The sequence below is a fragment of the Protopterus annectens genome, chromosome 2.part2 (assembly GCF_019279795.1).
Source record: "Protopterus annectens isolate FY-2018-M chromosome 2.part2, PAN1.0, whole genome shotgun sequence".
Classification (NCBI taxonomy): domain Eukaryota; kingdom Metazoa; phylum Chordata; order Ceratodontiformes; family Protopteridae; genus Protopterus; species Protopterus annectens.
This window is the reverse complement of record NC_056730.1, coordinates 975,910,620-975,935,775: the sequence shown is the minus strand read 5'-3', so window position 1 is coordinate 975,935,775 and position 25,156 is coordinate 975,910,620.

Here is a 25,156-nt window from a genome sequence, read left to right as displayed (position 1 = left end):
CTGTGCTAAGGTTTAAGTCGCTTGCTCTAGTGGATCTGGTAGATTTGGATTTTTTGAGGTGGAGCATGTCCATTAATTCGGGGTTGGACATGGCCTTGTATGTCAGGCACAGGTCACCTCTGAGCAGGCGGTATGCGACTGAATAGAGCTGGAGTTTCTTCAGTCTGGCAGCATATGACAGATTTTGGAGTCCCTTTATCCTTTTGGTGAGGAACTTTTGGGGTCTCTCCAATTGCTGCAGGTGTCGGGTGAGATACATCCCGAATGGGGCATTGTACTCGATCATTGGTCTGATAAGTGAAGAGTACAGGGGAACAATGACCTCACTTGATCTGGATGTGAATCCCTTCATGATCAGGTGGGCAATGTAGAAGGTCTTTCTAACCACTTTAGCAATGTGAGTATCAAAAGAAAGGCCACTGTCAACCTGGGTCCCCAGGTCCCTGATAACCTTTTCTGTGCTTAATGGATTGCCACCTATATGGTAGCTTGGGGTTACCTTGTTTTTCCCTAAGGGTATGACTATACATTTTTTGGCATTTAACTTCAGGCCATGGCTCTGGCACCAGTTTTCAGTTTCCGTGAGACCCCTCTGAAGGATATCTGTGTCCGATGTACTTTCCACTATGGCGCCCAGTTTGCAGTCATCTGCAAACTTTGTCAGCCATAGTCCTCCTATGTTTGCCTGTACTTCTGAGAAGTAGATGCTGAACAACAGGGGGCCAAGGACTGAGCCCTGTGGGACACCACTTGTGACCAGTTTGGAGTCTGACATGGCGCCAGCAACTCTAACCCTGTGGGTTCTGTCCTTTAGCCAGTTTGCAACCCATCTTGTGACATATGGGTTTACATTTAAGCTGGTAAGTTTCTCTATAATACCAGAGTGGGGTATTGTGTCGAAAGCTTTTGCAAGGTCAAGGTAGGCTGTATGGACTGCCTTTCCCTCATCAATGGCCTTTGTGACTGTTTCGAAGAAGTCGACCAAGTTCAAAAGACATGATCTGCCCTTGACAAAGCCAAACTGGGTCGGGTCCAATGTCTGCAAGTCCCCTATGTCTTTGTTTATGAGTTCCATTATGATCCTCTCCATAGCTTTGCAGACCAGGCTTGTTAAGCTTATGGGGCGGTAATTACCAGGGTCCGTACAGGCACCGCCTTTGTGGAGTGGGACCACAGTTGCCATACGCCACTCCATGGGCACGTATCCTGTGGTAAGGCTAAGATTAAACAGCTGCCTTATATGCGGGTTTAGTTCCTCGTTGAGTTCGTGTAGCACACAGCCGGGGACACCATCCGGTCCCATTGATGCTGTGTTTTTAGCAATAGAATTCAATAGAAAATCTGTGAGGTGACCTGAAGAGGGCTGTGCACAAGAGATGCCCTCGCAATTTGACAAATTTGGAGTGCTTTTGCAAGGAACAGTGGGGAAATATTGCCAAGTCAAGATGTGCCATACTGATAGACTTCTACCCAAGAAGACTGAATGCTGTAATTAAATCAAAAGGTGCTTCAACAAAGTATTAGTTTAACGGTGTGCACACTTATGCAACCATCTTATTGTACGTTTTTTATTTTTTATATTTTCCCCTAACAGATCTGTTTGTTTTTCAATTGAATTGTACAGGTTATAGGTCACATTAAAGGTGGGAAAAGTTTTGAAATGATTTATTGTGGTCTCATTTTTCTATATCACAAAAACCTCATTTTAAACAGGGGTGTGTACACTTTTTATATCCACTGTATGTATACATACAACATGTATACATATTCACACATATACACATGTATACATTAAATCCTCCAAACCCAGCTATGAAGGTAGAATTGCGGGAGACACTAAAAACAATCGCAAAGCCTTACATAGTTACATCAAGAACCTCCACAATAATACCCAGATTTGCTCCGAGTTACTGCACAATGGTACCTCCTATACTGAGCCAACAGATATTGCCAACATACTGGCTGACAGATTCAGTGCCAGCTTTACCCCTCTCTCCCCCCTAAAGGACCAATCACAATACCAGAAGAATGCCAGGCACCCAGCATTACTGCAGCACAGGTTAAAGCTACATTGTCCAAGGCCAAGAACACAGCTTCCATGGGACCAGATAATATCCGTGGCTGTGTTCTACATGAACTACAAAGTGAACTAGCACCACATCTGTGTGCCCTGTTCAGTCACAGTCTCACCTCAGGCTTTGTCCCTATCAAATGGCGCACTGCTACAGTCATCCCTCTCCATAAATGGGGAGCAAATACAGAACCTGGGAATTTTGGCCCCATTAGCCTGATGAGTCTGATATGTAAAGCTATGGAGAGTATCATCATGGACCTGATTAACAAAGCTATAGGAAATCTCCAAACTCTAGACCTCATGCAATTTGGCTTTGTAAAAGGGAGATCATGTATGGTCAAACCTGGTTGACTTTTTGTGCATACAGCCTACCTCAATCTGACCAAGGCCTTTGATGCCATTCCTCACGCGGGAATTACTGATAAACTCACCAAACTAGGCATCAAACCCTATATCACTAGGTGGGTTGCAAACTGGTTCACAGACATCACACAGTGTGACAGTAGCGGAACAAAAATACATGCATTCAGCTTTGAATTCCTAACACCCCACACAATGTCACTACGTGGTATAATTAGTACTGTGCTATACACTAAATCTGTATGGTTACAAGACTGCCACAAAGCCATAAGTCAAACTTCTCGTGACTAAATATCCCATGGGAAAGCAAAACTGCACTTCATTTAATGCACACCTTACTCAATGTTAAAATTATACTGAATTACTAATTCCATCTATTTAGAAACCATTTCTGCCTCACTTTCTGGTTTGTAATTTATAAAGTACATCTTACTGTTGAATAGTGGAAGTACATTCAATGTCACCTAATGTTTAGGAGACTTTCCTGTGGTCCAGAAAAAAAACTCAATTAATAGCATTAATAATTCAATGTATAATTACTTAAATACTGCAAATACATTTAGTCTCATACCACAACCTCATCTACCTCTAACCTATCCAGCAAATGTATAACTCCACAAATTCTTTTTTTTCCAATGGACATCTTTCAAGCATTTCATATTTTAAAAAATAGACATTCATTTCAAATAAAAGTTTTTAGAAAGCTTCTGTTATTACGGCTTTTCATTAGCCGTTTTTTACTGCTTTTATCCCCAAAATCTTTTTTTTCACTAAGTTACATATGCGTGCATGTGTGTGCAGATGCAGTGAACAAAAAGTACCAAACCTTAATGGCTGCTTCAGTCTTTGCTAGTACAACAAACAGTCTCCCTATTAGAATTGTGAGGACTATTACTATCAGTCCTCCAGCACTTTGAAACTTAAAATAACATCCACATTTACTTGTTGGCTACTGTGGTCATCTTTTGAAGCAAGGGTAAGTGACAAACCCTTAAAGATGGGCATACCTTCCTTTGGGCTGATAGCCTAGTACCTACCTATGAACATATCACTTCTGTGTCGCTGCTCGACAGTGGCACAGGAAAATAACTTTCTTGGGTGGCGTAAGCCAGGGAACCTTGTTGGCTAGGCTTACATAGGCCCTTGGGCCGATATCCTAGTACCTACCTATGAACCTATATCATATACAATACCAAATTGATTTCTGATGCAGAGTGACTTGTTTTTGTGTTTTATTTTTTGATAAGGAAGACTCCCTGAAAATTTTCTTGGGAATGTAAAAAGTACAGTTTTGTACCTACCATAAATGTAGATGTCCGATAGATATGCAACTGCAGTCATAACATATGGGTTGTCCTACCTCAGGCAGCCCTCGGTCGGCCGAATTCCCAAGTCTGGGTCTGGCATCGGCTGGTGTCGCCTCCTCTCCGACGTCACAACGGCTGGAGTATAAAGGCATCGGCAGACGCCATCTTCTTCAGTGTTTCTTGCCCCAGATGTCAGGTGCCCACTTAGGAAGGCTAAATTTGGTAAATGGATAAAAATAATCCCAAGCATGCACAACAGTAATAAACAGATACACCATAGGAGATACCCCCAGCTGAAGGGAAGAGGGGTAGGGACCCAAAAAGAAGGATACAGAGGGGTAGGAGGGTGGGAAAATCCGACTGCAGTTGCATATCTATCGGACATCTACATTTATGGTAGGTACAAAACTGTACTATATCCTTCAAGAATGCAACTGCAGTCATAACATATGGGTTGAATACCATAGCCAAGCTGGGGGTGGATGGAACTATGATAAGAATGGTGTAGCTATAATCCCCTGCAGGACTGCCGAAGCAAAACCTGCTCGGGATCTGGAGTATAATGGCAGGTGGTAGTGCTTGGTAAATGTATGCACGGAGCTCCATGTTAGCAGCCTCTAAAATGTCCTTTGTTGTCACTCCTCTTAGGAAAGCTGTGGAAGTGGCTATAGCTCTGGTGGAGTGTGGCCTAATATTGGCTGGCACACCTTTTCCATGAAAAGAATAGCAAAATCTGATGCAATGTCCAATCCATTTTGAAATTGTTTGTTTGGAGATTGCCTTTCCCTGTACTCCAGCAGCATAGGCTACAAACAGCTGGTCAGACTTTCTGGTGGCCTTAGTTCTGTCCAAGTAGTAGCGTAGTTGTCTGTGTATGTCCAAAGTATGCAGTAGTTTTTCCCCCCTATTTTGAGGATTGGGGAAGAATGTAGGTAGATGAATAATAGCTTGATTTAGAGACACCCTGGAAATTACTTTTGGCATGAAAGTAGGATTGGTTCTTAGGGAGACTCTGTCTTGATGAAAAATGAGGAAGGGGGGCAATGACATGAGTGCCTGTATCTCTGAAACTCTTCTTGCAGAAGTGACTGCCAATAAGAAGGCCGTCTTCCATGAAAGAAATTGCATTTCTGAGGTTGCAGCTGGCTCAAATGGAGGAAGAGTTAGTTTTTCCAACACGTAGTTGAGGTCCCATGCAGGTACTGGCTGTTTTCTGGGAGGTTTGATATTCTTTATCCCCCTTAAAAACTGTCTTAGCAGAGGATGCGAAAACACTGGAGGGTCACAGTTGTATTTTGCTGAGATTGCTGAGGCATGAATCTTTATTGAGGAGCATGAGTCTCCAGTATGAAATAGTTCTGCCAAGTATTCTAATATCTGAGGAATACTCAGTAATGCTGTGTCCTGACCCTTTTTGGCATTCCAGATGCTGAATCTCTTCCACTTGGCTGAATAGGTTTTTCTGGTGGAAGGTCCGCGAGCTTCCAGCAAGATCTCTTGAACAGATTTGGAAAGAGAGTTAGGTGTTGAAGTCATGGTAGCCTCCAGGCTGTCAGATGCAATGTTTTCAGGTCTTGGTGTACAGTCCTGTAATTGTGCTGCGTTAGGAGCAGGGGCCATAGGGTCAGAGGCCATGGTTTGGTCCGAGTTATGGTCAATAGCAGTGGGTACCAGTGTTGCCTTGGCCAGTCTGGAGCTATCAAGATGCCTGTTGGTTGTTCTGCTTTTATTTTCAGTATCACCTTGGTCAGCAGAGGCAGAAGAGGGAATGCATAAATTTTCAGAGAATTCCAGCTGAAGGAGAGAGCATCCGTTTTCCAAGCTAGAGGGTGGTGAGTCCTTGTGCAGAACTTTTCCAGGTGATGATTTAAGTGGGAAGCAAAAAGGTCTAAGTCCGGTATTCCCCATGTCCTTGTCAGTTAAGAGAAAATGTGAGGGTGCAGCATCCATTCGTGTGGATCCATGAAATTTCTGCTCAGATTGTCCGCCAGCACATTGTCCTTGCCTGGTACAAACTGGGATTGTAAGTGTATCTTCAGGCTCAGGGATTTTTCCCAGAGAAGCATTGTTAGTCTGCAGAGGGGATAAGAATGAGTGCCTCCCTGCTTGTTTATGTACCACATGACAGTGGTGTTGTCTGTCCTTATTAGCAAATGTCCTTCTTGTAGTGATTTTTCTAAAGTCTCGATGGCATGTATCACTGCCAACATCTCCTTTTGGTTTATGTGCAGATGTCTTTCCTTTGGCGTCTATAGACCTTGAATGCATCCGCCCTCCATGTGCGCCCCCCATCCATGGTCTGAGGCGTCTGTTGTGATCATTTGGCCTGCTTGAGGTCTGTTGAAAGACATTCCTTTGTTTAGTTGACTGGCTTGAGCCCACTATAGAAATTCCTTCTGCAGGCATGGAATAAGTGGGATTATGTCCTCTAGGCTGTTGCTGTGTTGAGACCATAAGTTTTTTAAATACCATTGCAGCTTTCTCATATGAAGTCTTGCCAAAGGTATCAGAAGAATACAAGATGCCATGAAACCCAGGGCCTGCAGGATTTTCCTTGCAGTCAGCTGGAAAAACTTTGCTAGGCCTTTGAAATAATCTGGTAAATGCTGCTGTTTTTCCTCTGTGAGGTAGGCCATTTGTGTTTCCATGTCCAGTTTGGCTCCTAGGAATGTAATCTGTTGGGATGGTAGTAATTTTGACTTCTGAATGTTGACTGTGTATCCCAAGGCCTGCAGTAGATGCATGACATAGTCCAAATTCCCTTTTAAGGTTTGTTTGTTGTCTGCTTGTATGAGGCAGTCGTCCAAGTAGGGGTATATTTGAATCCCCTGCTGTCTGCAGTGTGCCACTACTGATGCCAGGCATTTCGTGAACACTCTGGGCGCAGAAGACAAGCCAAACGGCAATGCTGAGAATTGATAATGCTCTGTTCCTGCAAGACATCTGAGGTATCTTCTGCAGCTTTGTCTGATTGGGACATGCAGGTATGCCTCCTTGAGGTCCAGAGTGACCAGCCAAGACCCCTTGCCCAGCATGGGAAGAAGTTGCTGCAACGTCAGCATTTTGAACTTCAGCACAATGAGGAAAGTGTTTAGATTTGACAAGTCCAGGATGGGTCTCCATTTGTTTTCTTTTCTTGGATCAAGGAACAGTCTTGAATAAAATCCCTGGCCTTGCTCCTGAGGAGGAACCCTTTCTATTGCTTTTATACTTAATAGCTTGGAAACTTGAGTGAGTGCCTCTGCCCTTTGATGATGTGGCAGGTTTGGCATGCCTTGACTTATTGGTAATGTGTGGAAGTGGAATCTGTAGCCTTTGTTTATCAAATCCAGAATCCAATTGTCTTTGTTTAAGATATGCCAGTTTTGTGAGAATAAGGCTAATTTTCCGCCCAAAGGTGCTTCTCTTTGAACCTTTGTAGGCGGTACGAAAGTGAAGTCATTGTGATTGTCCTTGTGGTGCAGCTGAACTGTCTGCGCCACTTCTTTGATTTGGAGGTTGCCATTGGTGGCCCCTGTAAGATCCTCGGTATTGCCCTCTACCCCTGGCACATCTGCTTTTTCCCCTTTGAAACTTGTCAGAGCCGGGGAAGGACCAATTCTTTGAGGGCCAGTTTCTGCTGAATCTGGGTGGCTGAACCTGAAGGAAATCCTTGACTGTCTGTACTGACTTTGCATTTTCCTGTATGGATTTCAATACATCTTGTGCAGTAGCACCAAAAAGCTTTTGTTTTTCCAAAGGTGCATCCAGTAACTTTACTTTAACATGGTCAGGCAAAGACTGATCCTTCAACCAAGCATGTCTACGTATCACAGCCCCAGTCATAGCTGCCCTACATGAAGCTTCCAGTGCATCATAACCGCACTGCAGAAAATGGTTATTAACCTGCTGAGAGAGTTATGTATATGATCCTGCAGTGCCTTTTTATCAATAGGCTCAGAAGAGGCTACCTTTTTCTGTAAATCATCCAGGAGAAAATCTTGGTACTGAAACATGTGAAAAAGGCAGTTAAGAGACCTCATGGCTAGGGTAGTAGAGGTATATACTTTTTTACCCCATCTCTCCAGGGACCTTGCTTCTCTGTCAGCTGGCAGTGGGTTTTTGGCAGAGGAGGAAGCCACTCCCTTGGGGCCCTGTGAAATAGTTTCTAGATCCACAGAGTGGGCCTTAAAAAGGTGCTTGTGAGTGTCAGGGACCCTATAATATCTGTCCGGCTTGACAGGAGCAGGAGGAAGAGAATCAGGGTTGGTACTGGAGTCAGAGAAAACATCATCCAAAACATCCATAACTGGAGGGATAGCCAAAGGTCTGTGCTGGGGGAGCCTGAGGAAAGTACGTAGCCTTTTCCTGGAGTCAGAGAATTCCTGACCCTGCCATTGAAAATGTTCCCTCATGGAATGCAGAACTTCCCCAAATGAGAAATCCTCTGGAGGGGAGGCAGAGGGAATAGATTCCTCAGCATCAGAGTCCTCGTAGGCCTGGAAGGGTTCTTCTTGAGTATCAGAGTGCTCAGAATCCCCAGAGGCTTCATCCGAGGAGAGGTCGTCCGCCTGCTCAGTTCTAGGCCTTTTCTCTGCAGGTGGCTGGGAACCCCTGTCCGGATGAGGCTGAGACCCCCTGATAATGGAAATAAGATCTGCAGCCAGAGACATGATCTGCTTATCAGAAGAAGGGGCCTGGGCAGGTTTAGGATGGGCCTTGGCCTGACTGGCGGCCTTGGCACGTGCAAAGGCCTTGATGGACATGGAAACAGGAGGCCTAGCAGCCCCACGTGCAGGCGTTACCTTGTCCACAGGAATGGTGTCGGGTAGATCCAGAACTTCAGTTTCCGGAGGAAAATCAACAACCGGCACCGGAGAGATCTCCGAGACCGAAGGTCGTGTTAACGCTGTGTCGTCGGCCTGGAGCAGTAGATTTACCACTTCCGAAGGAACCGGAGCACTAGCAGAGGGTTTAGGAGAAACATCGGTAGTGGACGCGGGCCGAGGATGTCGGTCCCGGTCCTTGCGTTTTTTAGCAGATTGGGTTGTCGGTTGTTCCGACGGCATGATATACGCAAAAGATTCACCGAAGAAGTCCTCGGCGAATTCTGCCCGGCACCTGAGTGCGCTTATTAAAGCAGGCACAGGCAGCACAGGCCGAGACGTCGTGGTCTGGGCCCAGGTAGGGAAGGCAGAGAGAATGGAAGTCCTTATGAGGTATTTGTTTACCACAAGACAAACAATTATTACCTTTCTCAATTTGTTCTGACATCGGCTGAGGCAAGAATAAATGTTCCCCAACGGGGTACTTAGTTTTTAGATGACTTCGGTACTGAAAACACAGGAGCTGACCGACCGGCACTTACGAACTGCTTCTGCTTCGGGCACCGCACGGCAAGAAAGACTGAAGAAGATGGCGTCGGCCGTTGCCTTTATACTCCAGCCGTTGTGACGTCGGAGAGGAGGCGACACCAGCCGACGCCGGACCCAGACTTTGGAATTCGGCCGACCGAGGGCTGCCTGAGGCAGGACAACCCATATGTTATGACTGCAGTTGCATTCTTGAAGGACATCCCTACCATGACATCATGTAAGACAGAACCCACAATGCCACACTACTTTAACATATAGGATACTTTATTTGCCATGTTAAATGCAGCAAGACTTTATTTGTATTTCCTACAAAGACAAGTTACCAACTAGATCATGTAGATGGAAAACCTTACATTAAAAAATGCACCTGTGGTAATGCAGTAGTGAATCCACAATGTATGCAAGAAGCTTATCTTCTAAAGCTGTTAGTTACCATGGTATCGTTTTGATCATTTTGTCTGCTTAACTATAAGGAAAAAAATGAATAAACAGCAAAACTGAAAAAAAATCAAATGCCACACTGTAATGTTCATCTTCCAGGTTGAACACAGGTTCACAGGTTCATAGGACGATACTAGGCTAATGGCCTAGATGCCCTTGTAAGCCTAGCCAAGAATTTCACCCATGTTCCCACAAAGTCAGCACCTGTCTCCCCTGTCCAGCAGAGATATAGATGGGATTCCAAGGGTGTATTTTATGTTTACCATCCATTTGTCCAGGTTCCTCTTAAAGAGGGTTAGTGAGGTACTCTGCTTGACATGGAGGGGAAGTCTATTCCACAGATGGGGGAGTCTTTGGGACACAAATGTATCCCACCAACAAGTTCTATTAAAGTCACAGACTAGGTTGAGGCCTAGCATGTGGATTGTGCGAGTACAGTTTGACTTGCGGATATGCAGCGACTCCATCAAGGCTGGGTCTGAGATTGCCTTGTATGCCAGACACAGGTCATCTCTGAGCAGTCTGTACAAGACTGAGTAGAGGAACAGGGCTTTTTGCCCATCTGTATAGGATAGGTGTTTGAAACCCTGGATTTTTCTGGTCAGGAACCTCTGTGGTCTCTCCAGCTGCTGCATGTACTTGGAAAGGTACATGTCAAACAGGGCAATGTACTCAATAATGGGACTGATAAGGGAGGAATGCAGGGATGTTATGACCTCCTTGTTCCTGGATGAAATTCAATTACTTATGCGGTGGACCATGTAGAAAGCATTCCATGCAACGGAGGTAATATGGTGGTCAAAAGTCAGGTTATCAACTTGGGTGCTCAAGTCCCTCAAGACTGATTGCATGCTTAGCACATAGTTATTAATGTGATAATTAGTGGGGACATAATTTTCCCCAAAGGGGATAATGATGCATTTCTTAGCATTCAGACTGAGGTCATGCTTCTGGCACCAGTCAATACTTTGGGTAAGGCCCTCTTGGAAGCTGTTCACATCACTAGGGGAATTTAACACAGCACCCAGCTTGCAGTCATCTGCAAACGTGGTCAGCCATAGACCACTGGTTTTGGCTTGCATCTCAGAAAAGTATATCCCAAACAGTAGAGGCCCCAGGACCCATCCTTGGGGTACGCCACTTGTTATAGGTCTACTACTAGAGGTGGCTTCCCCTATTTTGACAGAGTGAGTTTTATCAGTGAGCCAATTAGCTACCCATCTGGTAACATAAGGGTTATGCCTAGTGGGGATAGTTTATCTATTATGCCTGAGTAGGGAATAGTTTTGAAGCTTTGACTAGGTCAAGGTAGGCAGGGTGCACAGTCTTCCCCTTGTCCATGGCTTTGGTGACTGTTTCGAAGACTATGACCACATTTAACAGGCATGATCTCGTTTTGACAAAACCAAACTGTGTGGGGTCAAGAGTTTGGAGGCTGCCAATGTCCTTGTTTAGAAGGTCCATGATAATGCATTATATGGCCTTGCAGATCAGGCTAGTTAGACTAATGGGCCTTTAACTGCCTGGGTTGGTGGACGCGCCACCTTTGTGCAGAGGGATGACCGTGGCTGTCCTCCATTTGGCTGGGACGAAGTCGGTGCTCAGGCTTTGAGTAGGGAGAAAATTCTGAAAGGTCTACAATGTTATAAGCAATTTTCTCATCTCTAGAACACTGATATACAAACTGGTCTCTTGTGGGGATCGATTGCCTTGAACAGTTTGACCCGATTAATGCTCCCCCCACAACTGGGAGGCATCCATAGCCAACACGGCGTTAGGGGAAGGAAAGATAAATTTATGCCCTTCATTGATCTCCTCAGAGTGTATCCACCAAAGAAGACTTTCTGCAAGTCTGAGACAGTTTTATCAGATGTAAAAAGAGGTGTTTATGAAAGGACCATTACACTGCTAAGGTCCACTGAAGAATTCTCATGTGGAGATGAGCAGTCAGAATTAAAGTAATTGCAGCAGCCATCGACCCTAAAGCTTTGAGGACCAGTTTTACTGGGGGAGAAGGAAGAGAAAGAATCTGTCTGGCATGCATCTTCAATGTAAAAAACTCTGTTTTGAGGCAAAAGAGCTACAGAATTGATTGTGTCTAAATGAGACCTATAAACTCCAAGACTTGGACTGGCTGAAGTTGCGATTTGTCCATACTAATAGTGATTCCCAGTGAGTGAGATAGCTGGAGTAAATAGTCTCTGGTTTTTAGAAGCAAATGTCTGGTCCATGCAGTTTGCAGCCATTCATCTAAGTAAGGAAAAACACTCTGAATCCAATCTGTCTCAGTTGAGCTGCTACTGCTGCCATGCATTTGGTGAACACCCTGGGGGCTATGGTAAGACAGAAGAACATGGCATTGAAATGATAAAAAACTGGCTCCCAGCCAGAAGAGTAGATATCTTCGAAAGCAAGCATTCATTTTGGAGTGGTAATACACATCTTGAAGATTGATTGAGCACATCCAGTCATTCTTCTGTAGGAAAGGTAGAATGGAATGAGCACATCCAGTTGTCCTTCTGTAGGAAAGGTAAAATGGAATGAGCACATCCAGTCGTTCTTCTGCAGGAAAGGTAGAATTGAATGAACTGTGACCATCTGGAATTTGGAATTCTTTACCAACTGATTTAGATAACAGAGATCCAAGATGGGTCTAAAGTCCCCCTGTCTTTTTTGGCACTAAAAAGATCCATAAGTAAATTCTGGATCCTGCTTGGTCTGGGGAGAACTCTTGGATAACTCTTTTGTCTAGCAACTTTTGGATCTCTTGAGCTGCTAGCTCCCTCTAACTGGGTGGAACATTGGGGAAACTTTTCCTCTTTTTTTATGGGAATTTGTAAAAAGAGAATGAAATATCCTCTGGATATGATCCTTTGCACCATAAAGTATTTTGTCATGGCTATCCAAACTTTCTAGTGAAAGGATAAGCCCCCCCCCCCCCCGACTGCCTCCAGTGAGTGACAGTCACAAAACATTTTAGAAACTCTGGAAGGGTCTGTCCGAGAAGGAATCTCGAGATCCTTGATTCTGTGAACCCCTTATGCCATGTGGGCAATGTCTACCATTGTAGTTACTTTCCCCCTGCCTCTGCAGTAAAAATCCCCGCATGATTCTTGGAAAGGACTTTGAAATTTCTGGAACCACATCATCTTCCCACCATGGTGATTCCAGCACATACACAGAAGATCCATCAAAAGGAGCACTGATGAATGATGCCTTGAAGGGCTATGCAAAAATCGCATAACCGCATCCAGGCATGTCTCCTTATGGTTATGCCTGAACTGGCAGCCCTTAACATACCTTCTGGTATATGCGAGATTAACCTCATGGACCCCATTTGTAATAGATTGCAGGTTGGCAGTTGTGAAGAAAAGGACTTCTGTTCCTCTGCCAAAGTGAATGCTGGAGCAGAATTAGAGTTCATTTACCAAGTCCCTCTGTAATCTGGTGAAATGTGCCAGGCAGTTCACCGATCGCAGTGCAAATGTCGTTAATGCATACACTCGCTTTCCAAACCTGCACAATATCCTAGACTCTGTTAGTGGGATGGACAGTGTAGCTTTTCTCAGCCAGCTCCTTTATGGTGGCTGTAGCAATCATCTACAGAAATCCCTTTAGTCCAGTACTGTCAGCAGGGGCACTCAAAATTTTGTCTGGGCATTTGGAGAATGATCCCATGGAGTCTGGTTCCTTCCATGCCCTGCAGGAGACAAGGTCTATAAGCTCATCCGCAGCAGGGGGGTACCCAAGACGTAGATGGTCCAGACTCGAAGGTTTCCAAGAACACGGATTCTTCCTGGGAAGGGGTTTGGGAAAACAAACCACCTTTCTGGCTAAGGATCTCTAGGATATATCTAAATGAGATGTCCTCGGGTGGAGCTCTGGGGAACTCTTCCCCTTCATCAAATTCAGTGTCTTCCGTGAAAAACTCCTGTGTGGAATCTAAGTGCTTCCTTTTGCATGACCTCTTCCAAGGGGCCTCCTCACTGGAGTATTCTGGCAAGGTATCAGAAGAGGCGTGGAGCTCCCAGGTGGGAACTGGCTGTAAGCTCCTTGAGGGGTAGGATGAGCAGACACAGGATCTGAAGGGGGAACAAAGGATGGATCCAACAGTGGAAAAGTCTAGATTAGTCTCAGGTAAGAGAAAACCCTCTCCAGCACTTCGAAGGTAGAAGGGCTAGGTGAAGCAGAGGACAATCTGATTGGAGCCAAAGCTCTCGAAGCAGACAATCCCAGGCCCTCTCAGACAATCCACTCTGAAGGAGCAGTTGGAGCCAAGCTCTCCAGCATTGAAGCCCCGAGAGGAAGCGATGGCTCTGAAAGCTTTATAGTCTAAGTAAACCCCTTGGATCCAATGCTGACGCTTAAGCTCTGAGAACCATTGTGCTCTGAGGGGATAAGAGCTGTTCGGATCAAGGACATTGCCTGAGTGGAACACAAAGGAATTTTTGGATCCAATGACTCATCTCTCAGATCCAAGGGCTCCAAAACAGAAGGCCAGATCGGAGCAACAACAACAAGCTGGAAGGATGGTTTAAGGCTCAAGGATCTGATGGGTACTAGCTTTTCAGAGTATGGAAGATCACAAAATCGATTCTAAGCAGAAATATACTCAGATGCATAAATATAATACTGTACTCTCTGTCACAGTGTCCGTTTTTAAGCTGTTAGATACCACAAGTTTAAATGTAAAGACAGACATTTACCATTAAAAGCAGGTAGTGAACTTACTTTGCTTCAAGATAGCCAAACCACGTTTGAAGTATAAGTCCTTTGTATAGCTATGGATGGCAACATTAAGTCAAAACACAGCATATTTTAGAGTAGAAATGAAGAATCAATTAGTGTACAATACAGCCCAGTAAAAATCAAATCCTTAAAGAGAAGAGAAGGAACTACAAAGAATATAATGTACAAGTGGCAGACTACATTATAAAGATGAACCCAAGGAGGGAGTGGAGAAAGGAGATTTTGCCAATAAGAACACATATAAGTAAGGATACAGAACACAGGCAAGAGATGACAGGAAATAACTAGAGGAATCAAAAAAATAACCTGTGCTACTGGGAGAAACTATGTTGGAAGGAAAAAAGTGTTAACAGTAGGAAAAAAATCATCAGGGGTTTGAACTAAAGTTCAGAAAATGCCTTCCATATCAGAGACTGCTGGCAGAAAATAGACTGAGAAAGGGAGAGAATAGTATTGACTGTATATAGGTACTTCGTACTCCAAGTAGACTTCACAGAATTTTCTCCCAAGCAAAAGCAGATACTGAAGATGTGAAGGGAACGACAGAGGAAACTATATGTGATGTTGAAAAAGTTTAAGGCCTCCCTAAATACTGTTGTACAGTTTTTAGAAAACATATAATTAAGGAGATGATGCTAGGGACATGATGATAGCTAGTATAATTGTGTTTTGGTTTAAAACTATTGTCATATAAGGCGCTATTAATTTTAAAGTTACTAGCAGAAAAAAAGGGTCTAAATCATATAGTCGAAGCTTTAGGTAATCGAATACCTAAAACGCGACACCTAAACAGTGAAAGCTGTGAACTGCGAACGGTCACTTCCGTGAATATTTTCATATGGAAAAATTCTCTTGCTTGTTATCGGGAATCTGCCCTTTTCTCCACTGTAGAGTGATCTTGGAGTTGGTATATGTATTACGGTTTGAAAGTTGTCCAGCCAAGCAAATCTTTTCCCTTTGAAAAAAATTTGCAGAAGTGGGCATTCGCAGTTTACAGATTTCGTTGTTTAGGTGACTAGCTTTAGGTATTCTATTACCTAAAACTTTGATTATGTAATACAGACCCAAAAAATAATTACACAAAAGTGAAAATCAAAGACTAAACCAACTGCAAAATAAGTACTAAATAATGTAAAGGAAATCAAAAACCTAGAAATCAGATTAAAAGATGAAAGAAGTAATTTTCATAAAAATAAACACTGATTTTGTATGCAATGTCAAACGATGTTCAGATAGATGACTAGAATACATAGGTTGGTAAACACTGAAAAGTATGTAATTATGTCCTTAATAGCCATGTTACAGCAACTAATACAGAATGCATTTCTTTACAGGCATCATGCAACAAAATAATATAAGCAACTTAATATGATTGTTGGTACGACTGCCAACAGTCCCAATAAAACTCTTCTGTTTCACAGTATGTAACAGCTAATCAAATAACCTATGACTGAAAGGCAGTAACTCTGCTCTCAACCTCATCATAATCAATGTAAAAGTGAAGTGCAAAGAAGTCAAAATACTACATGTATTCCAAGTGGTCACTGCCCATTTCTTTCTACTTGGTCCTTAAAGCAGTAAGAACCACCTTGTACCATCTCCTACTGACCAATCTCAGATAGTAAGTAGCAACTACGAAATGAGAACATTTGAACCACTGATCGACTCAATATTTACAACTGCAAAAATCTAAACAGCCCTTTTCCACTTCTCGTAAAGTGAGTCAAATTTAAGACTCCATTGTCCTAATTGTACAGCTACGATTAAGGGGACAAATATGCTCCTGGCTTTCACACCAACTAAAACTACTACTTAAATCCAGAGGTTCATCCTAGAATCAATGGAAGCAACAACCCTCAACCAACCAACTACATGAACAACACAAACACTTAAAAGGGCCAAAAACTCACCAGATGCAGCAAAAGCCTCATTTCTTACAGACAGACCTAGCTTCTACCCCAAACATTTCTGGAAAGAGTTAAAACTTTTAACAAGCAACATCACTGACTCCACACAATCAGCCAATAGGAAACAGGAAGCCATAAAGACTACAGAAACTGCCCAAAAGACACTATTAATGATCTAACCAAAGACTGCTCATGTTGAGATCCCCCCCAACCAATTGACAATACAATACAATACAATATGATTACATTCAGTCCTCCCAATTACACACCTTAGCAGCTTGCAGCACAACATTCTACTTTAGGCTGTTAAAGAAGACAAAATAGCACTTCTCAACATAAATGAAAAATCCAGTTCCAAGCTCTCAAAACTATACACCTTCACGAAAATGTCAGCTCCCTTCATAGCAGCACCTCTCACTTACATATTCAACCTATTTGTGATCATTTCTATTTTCCCCATAGCCTTTAAGCACTCAGACATCACTTCCTTTCTCAAAAAAGGAAATTCTAAGGAATACAAAGATTACAGACTTCTAGCAAATATCTGTCTAAGAAAAATAATTGAAAAACGTCCATACAAACTCTGGGACCACAGTCAACATGGACTTCTTTATGACAAACACCACTGTTTTAAAAATTCTTTCAGTACCATGACAGCTACTGTCACCATTTATAATGATATGAATGATTCAAAAGTAACAAGGGGTCTGCTCATTGATATGACAAGAGCATTCAAACAAATCATAACCAGTGCCTTTACAAACTTAGAAAATTACATTTTTGGTCAAATATACAACAAGATGGTTTTAAAGTTCCCTCCAAAACAAAACATTCCAAGTATACCTAGGAACCTTCCTTTCAAATGAAGGCACTATTGACATGCGAGTTCCACAAGGATCTGTACTTGACCATTTGTTTTTTTTCCCCCTATAGGTCAATGATGTATCTTCTGACCTGCCCCACCTCAACTCGGTCCTTTATGCAAATGATATCTTACTACTTGAATCGTGTAAGAAAACCTTGATCCTTCAACAGAAACTGCAATCTAGATTTATAGACTTATGCAACCAGATGAATAAATATGATCCTAATCAAGCCCATGAAATCTCACATCATGATATTTGGCACCCTACAAAAACTCCCTAAACCTAATTATTACAATTAATTTGCAAGACAGCAATCCACAACTACTAGTAACAGAAGTATCTAGGGATCTCCTTGGACTCCATTCTTTCACTGGCCAGATATACGGCGTTAGAAAAACATTTTAAAAACTGTGCTACAGAATCTCACACCTCCTTATGCCTACAGCTTGTTATACTTTAGCAAAAATGTGGATATCCTTAAAATAGGGGCTCCCTCTTGTAACCTTACATTTCAGCTGAAGCATATGTAAAATGCAAACTACTATAAAGAAAGCTCATCACTGCCAGCTTCTACAGCAGTGTATCTGGCTACCTGCAAATGCCAGAGCTACATTTCTTCTTAGCTTTCAAATCAGCAAGAATATAGAATTACCATCATTTTAAAACTTTCACAGGAGAAAGAGCCATCTCTAAGCATAGCCCAGCTGTACAGAATCAGCTACTTGCAGAAATGAGGTTTGAAAGAGATATTTCAGTTATCAAGAAACAAAGACCAACTGCTTAATAACACTAAATGCTCTTGCTTCCGTGACAATGACTAGTCTTCACAGCTCACACTGCAGTCACAGCCTTTTTGTAACGATATAGTTTTAACAAATGATCACTGGCTGAATGCCAACCTTAACTGTACATACTGTAAATAATATCACTTGCATTTATAACAGTAAATAACGTACACATCTACTTACAGTCTCTTCTTTCTTAAACTGTAAAGCTTTGTATTCTTTGGTCTGGGTAAAATTTTCTGTTTGTATCTTGCACCATGATGCCTGGAGCATGGCTGAAAATGGCATGTTGGCCAGTCTACTTACCTGGTTATAAAACTGAAATAAACAAAAAGTATTTTCTAATGCAAAACAGTAAAAGACAACAGCTTATTTATGCAATAACAAAATGTTATTGTGATAACTTTTCATTATGAGTAATCTATACAAGTTTACCTTTCAGATGAGATACTCTCAATGCTAAGTGAGACATCCCTGAAATGGGCAGTGGGAGGACACATCTTAGCACCATATGCATGAAGCAGAACATTTATTGAGGCTGAATATTTAGACAGAATTTGGAGGTCACTGCGGAAACATCCTTATAAACAAAGGAATGTTTGAAATGGGAGATATAGCTGTGTAAGTGGAAAAAGCCTGGAGTTATTACTGTCCAAGAACAAGATGATACACTTGACAGGCAGAGTGGTACACTTTTCCAGACAGCATAAACTCAAGAATAAAACTGATGGCTAATGAGTTAAAAAATGACGAGTTAACAGACCTGAGTCGATACATGCAGGAAAGTCTTTGCCAAACTCTGCAGGATATTTTTATACAGACAATAAGCCTAATAATTGGTAGTATGCACAGATCACATCACCCCAGCCCCCCACCCCATTAAATGACACACCTTCCTGAGTAGTTTCTGAAAAAAAATTGCTAAGCACAGCAATGTGTTGAAAGTCCGGCTTGCAGCTAAGAAGACAGGAACTATATCACTGAAAGGATTTAAACTGAAAAATGGAACAGCCTTATAACATGAAGTTAAAATGGAAAACATGAAAATGACCCCAGTGATTTGTGAACTAATCTAAAAAAAAAAAAAAAAAAGGGGGGGGGGGATAATGTTCAAAATGGCATACCCTACAGCCGTCACTTATATGAAATGGCACAGATTTCAAAGCATCTAAGGCTATTACTAGGTGGCTGATTTTGGTGGATCATTTAAATCCTAATCACTTATACTGAAGCAACATCTGATTCTGCAGTGAACACTTCCAGTTTTGGACTCTCGGATTTAACCTTTGTGCTTAATCAAAACAGAAAACCACTTAATAGTATACCATATCTAAATTCTTCCATATTTAGATGAATGACTGTTCAGAGAAGCTTCTCTTGAACAGATGCTTCATGTCTTCAAAACAAACTCGGAATATTTGTAGGTATATCAAAGCCAACCTTTTTTAGCACAGTCAATACATTTTACAGATTCATATTTGGACATAGCACAGACAAAGGCCTTTTTACCTCTAAAGAAAGCAAACTACTTTGATTTTATTGAAAACCATCTTCCAGTTGAGTACAGTCTGTGCCTATGCAACATGCAATTGTTCACCCTCTTGACAATGATCATATATATGCAAGATTATGCACATAAATGTAGAGTCCTACAAGAGCCGCTTAAACCACAATGGTCTCAGGACCATCCCTGTAATGTCGACTTTAATTCCCCAGTCTTCACATAGCTGTACCCAGATAAGCCATCCGTAAGACCATACTAAGTAGGGCACCCCACCCAGCAATCCAAATCACCAGCTGTACTCTTAACAGATTCTTCTCTTTGAGCTAGGGAACTCTTTACAAAACTCATTCAGTCCCAAGCATGCAGTTCACACTGGATGCGCATTTCCACATCAGCTGGTTGGAGATGTGGGCACTCAGATTAAGCTTCTAGCAGCCTGCCACTTGCCACCTTTCCGCAAAGAGGCCATCCCATGACAAAGTTGCTCCTTATGTCATGCATGTGGTACAATAAAAAAATTACCACGTTCTTCTGGGGAGGGGTCTGGACCATGGTTTCTCTCACTCAACAATTTATATTCCTGGCCAGGTATAGATATAATTCAATTTTTGACTGTCTAAGCAGATATTTTCTCAACTCTTATGTGTGGTTTTTGCTAATTAAGGATGCAAAACAGATCTTACATATGTGAGGTATACCAATAATGGAGTTTATGTTCCCCACTACTACAAACCAAGGCCAAGGAGTTATCCTTCATTTCATACAGGAGCACTGATACTCCCTCCATAACAGTCCCCTTTCCTTACAACTCCCATGTTGCATTAGCCAAGGGAACAGGGAAACCCCTATTCCATAATGCTGCCCCTTCTACCTAAAGGTTATGAAATATGGGAGTTGGAACATTTGAATGGGTGTGTAAAAGAACTTCTTGTAACAGAAACCCGTGGGATATATGTAAATGACTCCTTAAGGACATCAAGTGTTTCAGGTCTATGGTTTCTGTACGTCCATGATTTTTTACTTTTCCCATTTTAAGTCTTAATGGACAGATTCAGGCCAATAAAGCCACACCCCACTAGCTGTGGACATGCAGGTTTTGGTCTTCTTACAACTTTGTCAGCACAGTTTAAGTGGAATGTTTGACTATACTCTACAAACGCAGGGTTTTTAAACCCAACCGATGTCCATAAACATTAAGGTGTCTGCAAACTATCCCAACAACTAAACCAAAAAGTAAAAAGGTCACACAGACAAACCAATTAGTAAAAACTACAGGAAAAACCTAGCCAAGCTAGCGTTTTCATTGTGCAATACCTTAAACCTGCTGTATTAGAGGGACATGGGATATATGCAAATGCCCCATTAAGGACATCAATTATTTCAGCTGTATGGCTTCTGAATGCCCATGACATTTTCCTTTTCAACTCTTTCTGGACAGATTCATGTCAATAAAACCAACCCCCAGGTGTGGTGGTGTGTGTGTGTGTGTGGTTGGGTGTGTGTTTTTGAGTGTGGTGGTGTGTGTGTGTGCGTGTGTGTGTGTGTGTGTGTGTGTGTGTGTGTGTGTGTGTGTGTGTGTGTGTGTGTCTTGTTGAGGGATTCAAACAGAGCTATGCTCACATCTGACACTACAATGAAGTCTAGTCCTGAACTACTACTACTTCTTTCAGCTGCTCCCGTTAGGGGTCGCCACAGAGGATCAAATGTTTCCACTTCTTCCTGTCCTCTGCATCTTGCTCTGTCACACCAACCACCTGCATGTCCTCCCTCACCACATCCATAAACCTCATCTTAGACCTTCCTCTTTTTCTGTTACCTGGCAGCTTCATCGTTAGCATCTTTTTCCCAATATACTCTGCATCCCTCCTCAGCATATGTCCAAACCAATGTAATCTTGACTCTCTGGCTTTGCTTCTTAACCTTCCAACCTGGGCTGACTCTCTAATATACTTATTCCAAATCCTGTCCATCCTCGTCACACCCAATGCAAATCTTAACATCTTCAACTCTGCCACGTCAAGCTCTGATTCCTGCCTTTTTGTCAATGCCACTGTCTCCGACCCATATAACATAGCTGGTCTCACTACCCTTTGTAGACCTTCCCTTTCACTCTTACTGGTACTCGTCTGTCACAAATCACTCTGGACACTCTTCTCCACCCACTCCATCCTGCCTGTACTCTCTTCTTCACCTCTCTTCCACACTCACCATTACTCTGAACTGTTGATCCCAAGTATTTAAACTCATCCACCTTCGCCACCTCTACTCCCTGCATCCTCACCATTCCTCTATCCTCCCTCTTATTCACACACATATATTCTGTCAATCCTGCTGACCTTCATTCCTCTTCTCTCTAGAGTATATCTCCACCTCTCCAGGGTCTCCTCCACCTGTTCCCTACTCTCACTACAGATCACAATGTCATCTGCAAACATCATAGTCCACGGGGACTCCTGTCTGGTCTTGTCTGTTAACCTGTCCATCACCATTGCAAATAAGAAAGGGCTCAGAGCTGATCCTTGATGTAATCCCACTTCCACCTTAAACGCATCCGTCATTCCCACCGCAGACCTCACCGTTGTCACACTACCCTCGTACATATCCTGTACCACTCTTACATACTTCTCTGACACTCCCGACCTCCTCATACAATACCACAACTCCTCTCTAGGCACCCTGTCATATGCTTTCTCTAAGTCTACAAAAACACAATGCAACTCCTTTTGACCTTCTCTGTACTTCTCCATCAACACTCTCAGAACAAACATTGCATCTGTAGTGCTCTTTCCTGGCATGAAACCATACTGCTGATCACTAATCATCACATCCCTTCTTAACCTAGCTTCCACTACTCTTTCCCATAACTTCATGTTGTGACTGATCAATTTAATCCCTCTGTAGTTACTACAACTCTGCACATCACCCTTATTCTTAAAAATCGGTACCAAAACACTTTTCCTCCATTCCTCAGGCATCCTCTCACTTTCCAAGATTTCATTAAACAATCTAGTTAAAAACTCCACTGCCATTTCACCTAAACACCTCCATGCTTCCACAGGTATGTCATCTGGACCAACAGCCTTTCCATTCTATATCCTCTTCATAGCTATCCTCGTTTCCTCCTTGCTAATCCACTGCACTTCATGATTCACTATCCACACATCATCCAACCTTCTCTCCCTCTCATTCGCTTCATTCATCAGCCCCTCAAAGTACTCTTTCCATCTGCTCAACACACTCTCCTCGCTTGTAAGTACGTTTCCCTCATTATCCTTTATCACCCTTACCTGCTGCACATCTTTTCTAACTCAGTCCCTCTGTCTAGCCAATTGGTACAGGTCCTTTTCTCCCTCCTTAGTGTCCAACCTTTCATACAACTCTTCATATGTCTTACTCTTAGCCTTCACCACCTCTCTCTTTGCCATGCACCTCATCTCCTTATACTCTGGTCTACTTTCTTCATCTCTCTGACAATCACACTTCTTCTTCGTCAACCTCTTTCTCTGTATACTCTCCTGTACTTCTTCATTCCACCATCAGGTCTCCTTGTCCTTCTTCCTCTTTCCAGATGTCACACCTAGCACCTTTCTAGCCATCTCTCTTACTAGCTCTGCTGTAGTTACCCAGCTATTCGGTAACTCTTCACTGCCACCCAGTGCCTGTCTTAACTCTTCCCTGAACTCCACCTCACAACTACCCTTTTTCAATTTCCATCATTTGATCTTTGGTGCTGCCCTCACACTCATCCTCCTCTTCTTGATCATCAATGCCATCCTACAAACCACCATCCTATGCTGCTTAACTACACTTTCCCCTGCCACCACCTTACAGTCTCCAATCTCCTTCAGACTGGCCCTTGTACATAAGATATAATCCACCTGTGTGCAACTTCCTCCACTCTTGTATGTCATCCTATGCTCCTGCCTCTTGTTAAAATACGTATTCATCACAGCCATGTCCATCCTTTTCACAAAATCCACTACCATCTGACATTCTGCATTCCTTTGCTTAAAACCATACCTACCCATCACTTCCTCATCCCCTCTGTTCACTTCACCAACATGCCCATTGAAATCTGCTCCAGTCACCAGTCTATCACCCTTGGGTATAGTCATCACCACTACATCCAACTCACTCCAAAATTTTTCTTTCTCATCCATCGCACACCCAACTTGTGGAGCATATGCACTAACAACATTCAATGTCACACCATCAATTTCCAGCTTCATAGACATCACTCTACCAAACACTCTTTTCACCTCCAAGACACTCTTAGCATACTGTTCCTTCAGGATAACCCCTAAGCCATTTCTCCTCCCATCCACACCATGATAAAACAATTTGAACCCACCTCCGATACACCTAGCCTTGCTCCCCTTACATCTGGTCTCTTGCACACACAATATATCAACCTTCCTTCAGTCCATCATATTAGCTAGTTCTCTCCCTATACCAGTCATATTGCCAACATTCGAAGTTCCGACCCTCACTATCACAGTCCTAGCCTTTACCTGCCTTCAGGCATGCCTTCCCCCTCTTCTCCTCCTTCGGCCAACACAAGTCTAGTCCTGAACATGAACTTAAATTCAAATTATATAATGGCAAAGAGGGTAAAAACTGCAAACATCCTTCTTTTAACCTACCTCCAAAAAAAAAAAAAAAAAAAAAAAAAAAAAAACTCCTCCCTACAGCTGGAAGAATTTTTATTTAACTTATCTAACCAATTGTTTAAAAAATTATCTACTTCAATCTTCTTAATAATGCCATCCTTCAAAAGAACACTAGCTATGAGGAAAGCAATTATTTTTTTTTATAAATTACAAACCATAAATATCCTTGTCTTCTGCATAAAATAAAAAACGCGGAATTAACTACTTATTTTAACTTGCACTGTTAAACTGTGGTGTCACAAAGTAACACATGTAAAGCAAATTAAACCATTTACACTACAGATCAGTTTATTTTATTCAATTTTAAAAGATACAATAAAGTTTAGTTAAACATGTCAAATAGTATACATTAAATTATAATAAAGGAGCACAATATTTCTGGGATAAATGATTTATGAATTGCAAATTAGTCATCATCACGGCTTGCTGATTTGTTTTCGTCTGCTGTTGATACAAAAAACTGTTACATTATGCAGATAATAATTCAGATAAGAATGTAATATGCCAGTCTACAACTTTGCAAATCTTTCACACCACTGCAGTTTTCAATCTTCAGAACCACTACCTCAACAAATATGAAATACATGTATTCATATTTTTTTTCAGGCAAATGTATCATTAGCACCCTACTTGCATTTTAGCAGTGCTGTAGCTAAATGAAGACTGTTGCATTATCTTTTAATCAACTTTGACTACTTTGCCAAGAGTCTGATAAAAAGCCTAACTGGTGATTGGAAAACTGCTGTCAAAATAACAAACACTAAACCACCCACAGAAGATTTTTCTGTCACACATTCCACAGAGAGATTTACGTGAAACATTACATTGTGATTAAAAATGCATGCAAGCAGTAGGGGGCATGCAAAAGGAACTTAAACAATTAAAATTGTCCAGTATTACAACAATTAGTATTCTCTACATGCAGCTAATAACAGCACGAATAAATCTGGGCTATGCAACAAAATATATACTTCACTTGTGCAAAACATGGACTTAATTTTGTTGTGATGAGAACGTCTACAAGATCCTCCATGAGTTTTCAATGCATTAGAAAAGATCCTGACGTGATGAACATGTATCGGGGTAAACAGGACATTTTGGACAGAATTTCTCTTGTGCTTTGTGTCTTTTCTTAGTCA